This window comes from Caretta caretta, chromosome 15, assembly GCF_965140235.1.
Source record: "Caretta caretta isolate rCarCar2 chromosome 15, rCarCar1.hap1, whole genome shotgun sequence".
Lineage (NCBI taxonomy): Eukaryota > Metazoa > Chordata > Testudines > Cheloniidae > Caretta > Caretta caretta.
In genome coordinates, this window is record NC_134220.1 from 7528761 (window position 1) to 7543752 (window position 14992).

Genomic DNA, 14992 nt, shown 5'->3' on the forward strand with positions numbered 1-14992 from the left:
TGGACTCTGATCTCACACCCATTTTATTGTGGTTTAGCTCCATTCGCTTCAGGGGGGTTATAATGATGCAAGTGAGTAACTATTGCGTATGGGGGTCTGTTTGTGTACTTACACTCACAGCAAGTTTTTCACCCCACATTTTACATCGGCTTTCCAGCTATTTGCCTGATTACCAACGCAGGTGGATGCTAGAGCAACCCATTGGCCAAAATTCAGCCACAAACTGCATATTTCCTCAATGATGGACCCATTAAGAAAAAACAGGATGGGTCTGTGAACGAAAATGTGGACTGTATTTGCCATGAGTTTCAGTCACAGCAAATAGTTCAACTGTGGCTAATAGCTACAGAGGCACACACACAAAAACAACCCACACAGACATACGCAAGACTTAATTAACCAAAAAGGAGGACATATTTGAAGTTCAGATGTGAAAAGAACATCTGATTTCTTTGTGTTTGACTGCATTTCTCCACTGATGTCCACGCCTCAGAGGAGTCAGATGTTCAGGTCAGATAATCACCCAAGACTTTGAGCATAGTCAGAGTCTAGCCAAGCTATCCCAGCTTCTTGCATACAAAAAGCAGGAAACCTCATGAGAAGCAAGATTCCCACCCTAAGCCTGTTGATACATTCTGCTTTCACTCTGATCATAAATACTGCACGAGCAGCCTTTCTTGCAGTAGTTTAATGCTTCCCATCTCCCTCAACCCTGCTTAGAGCAACGCATTTATAGGTGTATATACACTGAAGGCCAAGCCATGGGAAAAGTTGCATAAAGGAAACAGTTTTTCAGGTGCCTCCAGCCATTTTGCATGGAGATAGAGTGCTCTGAGCATGCCTACTGGATCAGGCCCTACAAGCAAATAGAGGAACCTCTCTCTCTCTCTCTCTAGGGTGTGCCCACAGAGTGAGGGTAGGCACTTCTCTTATCCCAGATGTCACTCTGGCAGTAGGTATTGCCATACTGCCAGCTTGGTGTATGGGCTCCTGGGTGTAAGTCTTTGGGAGGTATCCCCATCACCTGCAAGGCATGTCCCCAGTCCAAGGAGGAAGAGAACACAAACAATAATCCAGCAGCACAGTCTGGGCTGCCCCTGCTGCTCTGCCCAAAGCAGAAGGTAAATAGTCTCTGAAGGGAGCTGAGTTCCTAACCCCCTGAGCCTCTGAGAGGCCCAGGCTGAGTGCCTGGGGCACTAATGTAAAGCAAAGATGGTCCCTCTACATCTCCAGAGGGTCCAGGAAGCAGAGGCTCTTAAGCAGCTTACTGGGTGAGCAGCCCCTACCCTGTGGACCTAGGGACCGGTAGCTCTGCAGTCTCTCTGAGTGCCACCCTGCAGTGTTCGTGGAGCCTCCCTCATAAGGAGGAACAGGCATTACAGGTGCACCAAATTGGGGCTGGATGTGCTCAGAGGTGCACTTTAACCTGTTCTTGATCAGATTGGGAGCCTGTGACATCACACCCCAGTCTGAGGATTGCTTAGGTGGGAGATGGGCACTCGAATCTTTAGAATGAGGGCACAGCGGCCATGCCCAGAAGCAGAAACGGGTGCCTAGGGAACTTTCAGAAAAAGTTTAGGGCCCTACAGGTTTAGGCAGTCGCCAAGTGGGGGTTTTGTCAATTGCAGGGGTACCTACAATGGGGATTTAGGTGCCAGAGTCACTTGGTGGATGTGGCCCTCAACTACCAGACCTTCATGGGCCTCAAAGGGAAGATTTCCTGAGTTTGTCTCCAGTGTCTGCTACCCTTATAAACTCAGCACAAACTGTGGTACTCCAAAGCCCCTGATGTTCCAAGAGCCACAGGATTTCAGCATTGATCCAGCAACTGGTCCATTCACATAGGCTTCTAGCATTTCTCCACTGCTCTTGGAGGCTGCAGAGCTAATTCCTTGCTAGTAGCTGACCCAGCTCTTAAGAAGAGTGTCAGTGCTGAGGGGAAATGCACAGAAGCTAACTCGGATGGCTTTTGCCTGTGAGGGGAACATGCTGTAGGGAGCAGCTTTCCTCTGACTCTTCCCCTTTCCAAGACAACCATACCCACCTGCCCAAAAGCTGAAGTCTCAGCTACAATCGCTAGAGCTTCCATAGGGTTCAGGGGTGAGGATCTAGTCTCATCTCCTTCCCTCTGAAAAACATTGGGTCAAATAAGCGCATGGCGGTGGTTTTACTCCTCTCTGCTTGAAAGAAGGAGAGTGTGAGTGGGGATTTGAAGCTTCTAAAGCTGAAGAAAATCTTTCTGGAGCTAGACATTATTGAATTGCTGTAGAATGACATAGTTCAGCAGGTGGATGGGGCATATAGATATATGTAGTTAAAGTACTGCCTAGAGGCTCCATCTGGTTTCAGGGCCACTGTTGTGCAAGGTGCTGTATGCCTAATAAGAGAAAGCCCATGGCCCCAATGGCTTGCAATCTAAATAGACAAAGAGTGAAAGAGGAAACTGAGGATGCAGCTTGCCCAAGGTCACACAACAGGTCAATGACAGAACTAGGTTTCGGACTCCGCATCCTCTGCTCCACCCACTGGACCACATTGCTTATATAGAAGCTGGATAAAGCTACGGAGTTGGATGAGTCCTTTACTGGTGCCTCATTAGCACACAGAAAAATTGTTTTGTCAGTGATGCCTCATTTCTCATGGGGAAAGAATATAGAGCCCAGTTCAATATTGTAAAGACATTTAGAATAAAGATACATCTGCACTGAATTCATTCTGAATAAGTCTCCTGGGAGAAAAACATGCTGAATTGGATTTCTCTGGGCACTTGCAATAGAATCTGCCTTTAGAGGAGCAGAATTTAGCTGGGACTTTACATACACTTCATATGTAGAGCAGGACCGCAAGAGTGCAATTATTCTCAGACCTATGTATCACTTTAGCCCATGATGGTGCATAGGCTGTAAATTGGTTGTCAGTACACAGCACAAATTCACGCTGCATAGATTTTGATGCTCATCTAAAATGGATTTTGAATGCAGACGCTAGAATGAAGAAAACTTAAATTAATCTCTTTGACCACATACAATGCAGTCTGGGCATAATCCTGTCTGCAACGTAGGCTCTCTGGTTCTGGACCTTTGTAGCAGAATAGCCTAGCACACTGCATGATCGTCCCATCTCTTCCCCTCTGAGGGAACGGTGGCTTGCTTTTGGTGAACATATTCCATCAGCAACTTTCCCTTCGCTCACAACTTCCCCTCTTTCCCCCCTGCCCAACCAAACCCCAAGTGCCTTCAGCCGAACACACTGGGATAGTTAAACGTGCATATCTTCTAATCCAGGGCTGGCTGTATCTGCAGAGCTTTCCAGGAGACAATGGCTTTATTTTCTCTTCTGACAAAGCCCGTAATACGATATAAGAAGAAGTCAGGTGAAGCACAGCAAGCATCAGCAGCATAAACTCCTGTGGAAGCCATCAATCTTGAACGCGTTGTCTGGATTCTTAATTCCAGTTGCAGAAGAGCATCTATGGCTGAATTACACAGACTGTCTCAGTCTGGTTTCAGAGCAGTACAGTCTCAGGGAAGAGAAAAAAAATCTCTCTGCTCCAAAAGAGCGTTTATTGTTCACAGTTGCCATTTTGGAGTGACTTTGAGTGTTCACAAAAGATGAGCTAGTAACATTTAGAGCCAGGGGAAGCGCTAAGAAAATAGCCCTGTTCAATGCCTCCTAGGATTAATTTGCAGCCTCTCTATGCTTGAAATGGGCATCTCCTGCTCTCTTGAACCATGACTGGTAACCGGGTCAAAACTGCACCAGATTGTTAGATGGAATTTCACATTAATGAAAAAAATGAGCAATTGAGACTAAGGTAGTACAATCAAACCCATATTACATGTATGCACCTGTAAGTTACAGCTGAATTCATGTCTCCTCCGGAGAAGAAAGGCTAGTTGTTCTTTCCAAATGGTACTTTGTAAAGCTCAGAGAGACAGTGTTGTTCTAGCCTAAAATACTAGCCTTAGAGTCAGACAACCTGGGTTCCAGTCTCAGCACCACCACTGATATGCTGGGTGACCTTGACTGAGTTACTTCACTCCCATTTCCCTATTCTCCCTGGTCTGTTTAGACTGAAATCTCTCTGGAGCAAGGAATGTCTCCTCCTATATTTGTCCCCTGGCTAGCACAATGAGAGATCTTGGTAGGAGCTGCTAGTACTTTGCAATGCAAATAATAATCTCACCTAGCTGTCTTCAGCCTGCTCTGGATGGTGATTTACTGTATGCAAAGGAGATTTCTCCAGCCTCTGGTACAGGGGACATTTTCTGGGCTGACTTCAGAGACCATTACCTCATCTGCAGGAGTGTGACTAAATCAGGAGTGCAGACAGCTGAAACCTGGAAAGGGGAAAAATAAATAACCCACATTTTCAACAACCTGTACGTGTTGGCTTTTCAAAGAAAATCTCAATCTTCTCCTCCCTTAAAGGGCCAGGTGAAGGAATGGCTAAGGCTAGAAGTGAATTGTAGGATTGTATCAAGTTCTCTTTAACTGGCAGCATTGGCTTGGTACAATAGTAGCATATGGGTATTTGTGTTATTGCAAATGAGGACACGATGAATATCTTGTTAGCATTCAGTGTACATGTATATGGGATGGGGGGAGACAGGCAGAGCGAATCTTTACTCCCAAATTGGAACCAAGGTCTGGGGTACCTTTGCAACATGTCTGCATCCAGCTATTGCTAAGTATGAGGAGTAGTAACTGCACATCCTACTAATCCTCTGCTACACACGTTTGTGGTTATGTAGGTCTATGCTGTAAGTGATCTTTCTGGCATGCCCCCAAAACACACTAATTTCTTTTCCTTCCTCCTCACTGCTGTCGTGAGTAGTAGAGACCCTACCATGGAGATTTATTCTCTGGCAGGCATGAATTACTTCGCATGGGTTGCCATTGCTTTTGTCCATTTAGCAGATGCACAGTTTTCTAGACATATTTGGCCCTTACACATTCACAGAGGAAGAGATTTAGAGCACCATAGAAAGCTGCTTTCCTGGAAAGGCTTCTTAGTCCAATCCCTATTGAATCTCACAGAAGCAGTGAGACAACCAAGTGCTGTTTCTGTCTTTGATGGAAATGAACCCTAGTGGGTTACACAAACATACATAGATCAAGAGATGTCACAAGTTTGACCTCTGCCTTTCCTTGCTGGATCACTGAGGATACATCACTGGCTGTCTCAGACTAGATGATCAAATACACAAATGCAACACCAACAAGGCCAAAGGAATTCTGGCCAAAAAGAGGGGAAGATGACAAAAGACTGAGGGGAATGGACGAAAGGATATCACTTGGCAATTTTACCATTTTACAGCTATGAACTGGCTCTCAGTGGGGCTAATAGCTCACTTCCTGCCAGCTGGTTTCAGAACATAATTTGTGGGGGCCTAAGAGGCACTTTACTTGTACACTCTTGCCAATAGGTGCTGCCCCTCATCCTTCATGCTAGAGGGTCAAGTTTCTGCTTGTGTAACTTCACTAAAGTCAGTGGAGTTAAACCAGCAGTTAATCTGGTGCATTGCCTTCGGGGGAGTGATGCCAAAGCGGTGGTAAAGGTACTATACTATGATCTCCATCTCTGATTGTGCTACATCAGAAATCAGTGCAAGTGTCAGAACTGTTGACAAATGCTAAGTTTACCAAGGTGACCATGGTTAGTCCCTGGAAGGGTTTTTAGTGCTCATAAAAGGTGCTATATTAACCCCTCCCCTAGAAATCAAAGTCTTCAGGTTAGGCCAAATTCTGAAGTGGAGAGTGGCTGCATAACCAGGGGTTAATGTGGGGAAGGCTGTACCACAGCTGCATTTGTTCTGAAGACATAGATCCTGGGATATGAACCTCAGCTGTTAAATGGTGGGCAGGAACCAGCTCAGTGAGCAAGAGAGGAGTTCATTCTCTACGTGTTTCCATCTCCACTGATAACATCCAGGTTGCCACTGACAGTTTTTTGGGCTGTGGATTTTAGTCTGGTAGGGACTAGACTGGGAATATCGGCTCAGGTCACAGAATAACCTCTGCCAGTTGCAGTGTTCAGTAGCATTCATTTGTTACCCTAATGGGCTGCATTTGAACTAAATGTAAGTTTAAACCGGGGCATAGAGAGGCTGTATCCATATGCCATTACACATCCCCTAGTCCATTGAGCCCCATGTCCACTGAGGGGCTTTGAGGGGTCCAGGCAGAAATTCATCCAGAAAGGGCCCTAAATGAAATCCCACCCAACAGTATTTAAAGGCACTCAAGGCTGGTCTCTTTTTCTGAGTTCAGTAGTAATGCTCCCATTAATTTCAATGGGAGCAGAGTTAAGCTCTGAGCATCGGCCTTAGAACTATGCCACCCTGTAACACCCAGTGGCTTTGTATTTGTAGTAGGAAATAAATGGCATTTACAAGGGATCATGCTCAACCTGAAAAGTCTCTTGAACGTGTCTAGACCTGGATCAGGCAAGATTATGATCTTTCCTAGAACAGTCTTCATCATGTCTGTTGCTCTTTGCTTCCTTTCTTGTGCAAGGCTTTGTTTATTGGTCAATGACTGGGGCCTTGTATATTTTACAAGTTATACCAGAGCATGGGGATTATAAACATATGTATTGAGAGTGGTTCTGCCACTCATGCCTTGGAGATCATCTCCATTTTCAGTGAACTACTGCCATTGGACTCACTCTCCTCCACTGTCAGCAATAGCATCGTTCTCTGTTTAAACACCACTCCTTCCAGTTCAGTGGCTCGCAGACCGGTCTCTGGCAAAACAAAGACTTTTTGGGTAGTGGGCATCTAAGCTTCCTGTTGAGGGCAAGAAAGCAAGAGAGGAACTGGCTTGATATGGCCAGCACTAATAATTCCCAAAATCCCATCCTTGCCACCCCACGCAGTGTAGCAAGGAAAGAGGACATTGCTGACTTACACAGAAGCATATTCTCCATGGGATTCCTCCATGAAAGTACTTTCCCACCAATCAAAGAACAACCCTTTCAGCAGTTCAGCTTTGACACCCATGTGAGGTCATAGTTAACATGAGCATTTTAGCCTCCACATTGAGAAAGTTATCAGTATTAATATGTAGACCACCTTAATGTATCACAGCCATAGCTTGCTGTCAAACCCTGTGACTACCAGAGGGTTCTACTTTGCCAACAAAAACAAATTATTTGTATTATTATAGCATCTACGAGGTGCAGTCATGCACCAGGACCCCATTTTCCGAGGCACTGTACAAAAAACAGAACAAAACAAACAAACAAACAAAAAAAGAGAGAGTGCCTGAAGACAGCCACAGAAATTTGAAGGACCATGGGTATTTCAGCAAAGCGCTACAGTGTGAGGGGTCTTCTTCAAAATGTCCCCTCCCCCCATCATTTGGGTGACTAGCTGAACCTTCCAGGTTCATACCTTACTAGTACAGAGCCACAATCTAAATGAAGACTAGGTGAGGTTTAAAATAGCTCATGCTGTTATTCTTCATGATCTGTATTATACCATTGAAAGGCTCCAACCAAGACTGGAGACCCATCGTATCAGCCATTGTAAAAACACATAGTAAGAGACCATCCCTACCCTAAAGAGCTTAGGCCCAGATTTTTAAAGGTAGTCAGGCATTGCTGTGCTTAGCATCACAACACCTAACTGATTTAGGAGCCTAAATCTCATTTTCTAAAGGGATTAGGTACTTAGATCTTAAATTGCACTGACAGTAAATGGAATTTTGGCTCCTAAGTACCTAATCCCTTTTGAAAGGGAGACAGGCTTTGCAATGCTGAGCACAGCAACACTTAGGCTACATCTACACTACAGCCGGGATCAACGCTCTGAGATCAATTCACTGGCGGTCGATTTAGTGGGTCTACTGAAGACCCACCAAATCGACAGCAGACCGCTCTCTAGTCGATCCCTGTACTCTACCCCTGATGAGAAGAGTAACGTAAGTCATCGGGAGAGTTCCTCCCATTGACCCCCAGCAGTGTAGACCCCGCGGTAACTTTACCTAAGGTTCGTCAACTCCAGCTACGTTATTAATGTAGCTAGAGTTGCGTAGCATAGGTTGACTTACTGTGGTAGTGTAGACATAGCATTAAATACCTTTAAAAATATGGGCCTTATCAAGGAGAGATAAAGTGACTTTCCCTAATGTTATATAGCAGAACCAGGAAGAGCATCTGGGTCTTCTGACTCCCACTCTAGTACCCTATTCACTAGACCATACTGCCCAAGTTATTTGGTTTTTATCTTTACGATTCACTGAGGATACCCAGAGGATCAAAAACCTGCCCTGGCAGGAAGAGTACCTCACCTGCACAGTTACAGTATAAATATATTGGCAATGACTGATTTACAGTATCAAAAGGGTGCCGGTTGCTTTACAGACTGTAAGAAGGTGAGATTCCCCCGCCCTCTTAAGTCACTGTCACAGACAAAGAATGCAGGATGTTATGAAGTACAGAGCATAGTGATTAAGTGGTAACATTTCCATTGTATCATCTTAGTGCCACAATATTTGGATATGTTAAAATGTGTCATCAGTTTTATCACCACATCTTTGAGGAATGTTGAAACAATATCACATGGGGTCAGGAGAGGAGATCATGAATCACTGCTACCATTACGATTGTGCCAAGAAGCTGCAAGCATAATCTAGGCTCCATTGTGCTAGGTACTGTATAAACAGGAGAAGTCTTTGCCTCAAAACGCTTATCTAAATAAGATCAGAGGTGAAAGGAATGGTTGAAGGTCACATGGCAGAAGACAGGTCACCTGATTTCCATTACACCAACCTACCCACTATCTGTTGTTTTTCCCCTGCTTATCTGTGGGAACAGCAGGTTATAAAGATTCCACTAAACTCATGTTAGCAAATAACCTTGATGATGCCCAAGTATTTTTCCAGATGAACCTCTGGCATCCATGTTCTCAGTTAAACCAGAGACTTATGGCCTTTCTGCCTTGATGAGCACAAGTGCATTTTTCAGACAAGAGGAAGGTGTGATAATATTATGTTTTCTATACACTGCAATGTTTTCCCCAGTGGAAAAAAAAATCCACCTTACAAAAATAACACCTTGTTTCTACATATATTGGCACATGCACTGCTTCTGTGTCATGTTTGCTCTGTCAAAACAAGTTTTCTTCACCCCTCAGGGTCAACCTAGCTTTTAAAAATCAAGCTGTCATCTCCAGGCATCATCGCGAGCAGTAGCCAGATAACACACTACGAGTTCACATTCCAGAACGATTATGACTGGTGATGAATGAGCCAGCTCAGAGACAGAAGGAATTTCCTATAGGTTAGGTTGACCTTCTGAGAAACATGTTTGTGTGCCTTTGCAAAGAGAGAGCAAACAGAACACTGGAGAGAGAGAGAAAAAACACACCTAATTACAATTATGGTGAGAGATTTAATGCAAGAAAAAAATAATTTAAATGAATATGTATCTGTGCTGAGTAGACACCATGTGCCTTAACAAAATATAAATGCAGAGTTAGAAGAATGAATATGCTCAAGTCCTTCTCAGAAGGAGAAAAATGGAACAGATGCAGTAGGTTACAGACTGATATACATCATGGAACCTAAATGCATCGCTGCTTAGTAGTCCTTCCTGGAACAGCGTCCCATGATCAAGGAACCTGAAGCCCTCCTGCTGCAAGAATGGTGATTATAGGAGGGCTTCAACTTCTTGGAGCATGGGATGCTGTTCCGGGAAGGACCGCTAAGCAGAGATGGGGTCCATCTATCAAGGAAGGGGAAGAGCATATATGAATACAGTCTGGCTAACCTAGTGAGGAAGACTTTAAACTAAGTTCAATGAGGTGAGGTGACAAAAGCCCACAGGTAAGTCAAAAACATGGAGACCTGGGAGAAGGGTCACGATCTGGGTGGAGCATGGGCCCTTGCAGCAGGGATAAGGGAGAGACAATAGAGAACATAGGGGGGAAATCAAATCCAGTATCTTATATGTCAGTATACTAATGTGAGAAGTATGGGAAATAAGCAGGAAGAATTTGAAATGCTCGTTAAACACAACCATGACACTAGTTGGCACCACGGAGAGTTGATGGGATAATACACATCATGACTGGAATATTGGTCTAGAAAGGTACAGCTTGCTCGGGAAGGACATGTGGGGAAAAGGAGGCGTTGCCTTATACATAAAAATGTATACTGCTGGACTGAGGTTGAGATGGAAATAGACAGACTTGTTGAAAGTCTCTGGGTAGGGATAAGAGAGGGGAAAAACAAGGGTGTTGTCATGGTAGGGGTCTATTCCAGACCACCTAACCAGGAAGAAGTGGATGAGACTTTTTTTTTTTTAAAAGCACCGTTCAAAGCACAGGACTTGGTGATGGGGGACTTCAACTCCCCAGACATCTGTTGGGAAAATAACACAGCAGGTCACAGATTATCCAACAAGTTCTCGGAATGGATTGGAGACAATTTTTTATTTCAGAAGGTGGAGAAAGCTATGAGGGGAGAGGCTCTTCTAGATTTGATTTTGACAAATAGTGAGGAACTGGTTGAGAATCTGAAAGTGGAAGGCAGCTTGGGTGAAGTGATCATGAAATGGTAGAGTTCATGATTCTAAAAAAAGGTAGGAGGGAAAAGAGCACAATAAAGATTATTTTTTAATTAAGCTCATGCTCAAATAAATTGGTTAGTCTCTAAGGTGCCACAAGTACTCCTTTTATTTTTGCGAATAAAGATTATGGATTTCAAGAAGGCAGTCTTTACCAACTCCCTGAGTTTGCTAGGTAAGATCCCATTGGAAGCAAGTCTAAGGGGAAAAACAGTTCAAGAGGGTTGGTAGTTTTTCAGAGACATTATAAAGGGCACAAGAGCAAACTATCCTACTGCGTAGGAAAGATAGGAAGTATGGCAAGGGTCCACCCTGGCTTAACAAGGAGATCTTATATCATCTGAAACTTAAAAAAAAAAGAGTCCTCCAAAAAGTGGAAGCTAGGTCCAATTACATAGGATGAACATAAATAATACAAGTATGTAGGGACAAAATTAGAAAGGCCAAGGAACAAGACAAGATTAAACTAGCTAGAGACATAAAGGATAACAAGGAAATGTTCTATAAATACATTAGAAGCAAGAGCAAGACCACAGACAGGGTAGGCTTGTTACTCAATGAGGTGGGAGGAACAATAACAGAAAATGTGGAAATGGCAGAAGTACTAAATGACTTTTTTGTTTCAGTTTTCACCAAAAAGGTTAGTGGTGATTGGACATCTAACATAGTGACTGCCAGCAAAAATGCAGTAGGATCAGAGGCTAAAATAGAGAAACAAGTTAAAAATTACTTCGAAAAGTTAGATGTCTTCAAGTCACCAGGGCCTGATGAAATAGATCCTAGAATACACAAGGAGCTGGCAGAGGAGATATCTGAGCCATTAGTGATCATCTTCGAAAAGTCATAGAAGACAGGAGAGATTCCAAAGGACTGGAAAAAGGGCAAATATTGTGCCAATCTATAAAAAGGGAAATAAGGACAACCCGGGAAATAACAGGCCAGCCAGCTTAACTTCAGTACCTGGAGAAATAATGGAGCAAATAATTAAGCAATCAATTTGAAAACACCTAGAAGATAAGATAAGTAACAGCATGGATTTGTTAAAAACAAATTGTATCAACCCAACCTAGTAGCTTTCTTTGACAGGGTAACAAGCCTTCTGGATAGTGGGAGAAGTGGTAGATGTGGTATATTTTTACTTTAGTGAGGCTTTTGATACTATCTTGTATGACCTCCTCATAAACTAGTGAAATACAACCTAGATGGAGCTACTCTAAAGTGGGTTTGTCTCTGGGAACAGTTTTCCAACCAGTTAGTAGTTATACATGGTTCACAGTCAAACTGGAAGAGCATATTGAGTGGGATCCTGCAGGGATCATTTCTGGGTTCTGTTCTGCTCTAATATCTTCATCAATGAGTTAGATAATGTCAGAGAGAGTACACTTATAAAGTTTGCAGACGATACCAAGCTGAGAGGGGTTGCAAGTGCTTTGGAAAATAGGATTAAAATTCAAAATGGTCTGGACAAACTGGATAAATGATTTATAGTAAATAGGATGAAATTCAATAAGGGCAAATGAAAAGTACTCCACTTAGGAAGGAACAATCAGTTGCACGCATACAAAATGGGAAGTGACTGCCTGGGATGGAGTACTGCACAAAGGGATCTCAAGGTCATAGTGAATCAGAAGCTAAATGAGTCAACACCATAACATTATTGAAGGAAAAAAAGAGCAAACATCATTCTGGGATGTATTAGTAGGAGTGTTGTAAGCAAGACACAAGAAGTAATTCTTCTGCTCTACTACGTGCTGGTTCAGCCTCAACTGGAGTATTGTGCCCAATTCTGGGCACCATGTTTTGGGAAAGATGTGGACAAATTGGAGAAAGTCCAAGGAAGAGCAACAAAAATGATTCAAGGTCTAGAAAACATGACCTATGAGGGAAGATTGAAAAAATTGGGTTTGTTTAGTCTGGAGAAGAAAAGACTGTCAGGGGACACAATGACAGTTTTCAAGTACATAAAAGGTTGTTAAAAGGAGGAGGGAAAAAATTGTTTTCCTTAACCTCTGAGGATAGGACAAGAAGCAATGGGCCATTGCTGCAATTTAAGCCATTTAGATTGGATGTTAGGAAAAACTTCCTAACTGTCAGGGTGGTTAAGCTCTGGAACAAACTGCCCAGGGAGGTTGTGGAATCTCCATCACTGGAGATTTTTAAGAGCAGGTTGGACAAACGCTTGTCAGGGATGGTTTAGATAATACTTAGTCCTGCCATGAGTGCAGGGGACTGGACTAGATGACCTCTTGAGGTCCCTTCCAGTTCTATAATTATTTATATAGCATATATCCCTGTAGTGTGCAGGCACTGTAAAAGGATGACCAGTGTATTAGGCTTCCTCAGTAGTCAGTCCTTTGTAGTAGCACTGCCTTTGGCAGTCAGATAGTCACCCTACTCAAAGCTGGGGCTGGATTTCACCGAGAGCATGATGTCAGTTTTCCATTCCTCTCAAGGGTTTGGAATGTTACTTCTGAGAGTCCCACTGAGTTTTCACTAGGGCATCAAGGATCTCACTACAGCCAGGGGAAAAAGGGGATTTTTATAAAACACTTATTTTGAATTATACAAAGGATGCTATTAAAAAAAATATCTCCAGGCCAATCCTCAGAGGGTGTAAGTCAGTGGCTCTGTGTTGATTTATGTCAGCTGAGGATATGACCCTCAATAGTCATCACCACCAGCACTGGTAATAATGATGAGGTCTTCATACAGGAGACATTGCCTTAAAGCAATCACTGCAGAGTGAATACACAGATTTAACAGTGCCTATCAGGTTACTACAACTGGTTATTTCTTTTTTCCCCCTATTTGACAAAAATGTCAGAATCTGAAATAAACATTAAAAATTGGGGATAAGAGTGATGCATTTGTTTGTAAACCCCATCTCCATTTTTGGCCAACTCTGGAGTTGGCTGAAGTGTTTTGAATTTTAAGATTTCATTAGATTTTTGAAAAAAAATCAAGAAAAAATGATGAAACTTTGTGAATTTTACCCCTTTTTGACCTTCTGTAGAGCTGTTGAAAATTCAAAACAAGAGTGTTTTTTGGGGAAGGGTGTGGGAACAAAACAGGAGAGTACCTATGAAAGTTTCGGTGATGTTATCTGATTAAAATATGACCATATAGATCATTGATGCAACCACTGTTATGTACTGCAACAAATCTTGTACAAAGGTTATCGAGTGAGATGTCTATGAGAAGGTTATGATTTGCTGGTTATGATTATGCTATCTATATGCATGTATCCCTTTTGTATTTGAAGTTATGAATATTGGCTCTATATCTGGATTTTAAATGTTTGCTCCTGGGGTAACATCCATGCTGTAGTTAGCCAGCATATCTTGCAGGGACTATTCAAATTCAAAAGGAGGACTTGTGACACCTTAGAGACTAACAAATTTATTGTCTAAGGTGCCACAAGTCCTCCTTTTCTTTTTGCAGCTACAGACTAACCCGGCTGCTACTCTGAAATGTGTCATTATCCAAATTGAGTGGCCCATCAAAAGGACACTTAACTCACAATGGACCATGGGAGACGCCCATCTACACTGAATAGACTGTCCTGTAAACCTGCTGTCTGGAATATAGGTAATGGTTTCCTGCAATGACTGAGCGAAATTGGGCATGAACATGCGAACCCCTCCATTTTGCCTCCGTCCTGCTCCATCCTCTGGACTATACTAATGGGAGAATTCTAACCAATGGACTGAGGTCCTTCCAATGATTTGGAAGCAACCAGAGACTTATTAGGCCAGCATTTTATTCCATCACTGCTACAAGCCTGAACCAAGAACTTTGCAATTACTGTATGTATTTGACTCCCTTTAACCAATTTTAACTCTCATCTTTCTTTCTTTCTGTGAATAAACCTTTAGATTTTAGATACTAAAGGGTTGGCATCAGCGAGATTTTTGGGTAAGATCTAAGTTATATATTGACTTGGGTGTGTGGCTGGTCCTTTGGGATCAGAAGAACCTTTCATTTGATGAGACTGGTTGTAAAGAATCACTCATCTCTGAATCCAGTATTTTGGTGGTGATTTAAGAACTGGAATGCCCAAGGAAACTGCTTTTATGACTTCTTGTTAGCCAGTGTGGTGAAACAGGAATTTACTTTTGTTGCTGGTTTGGTATATCTTATGAAAAAATAACCACCAGTTTTGGGTTGTGTTTGCCCTATTTCTCTGCAGTTCATCCTGAATTTGGCGTCGTCAGTTGTGACCCACTGAGGCACAGTTACAGTTTCCATAATTTTTATCCTACCACATGTAAAAATGACTACTTCTTGCATTTGGCTGAAACAGAAATATTGAGGGCAGCCTCTATTTTAGAACTTCCTTCCACAGCAAGAAAAAAAAATCAAACCTCAATTAAAAGTTTGGGTTCAAGTCACTTCTCATTTTTTCCATCTAGTTCATGC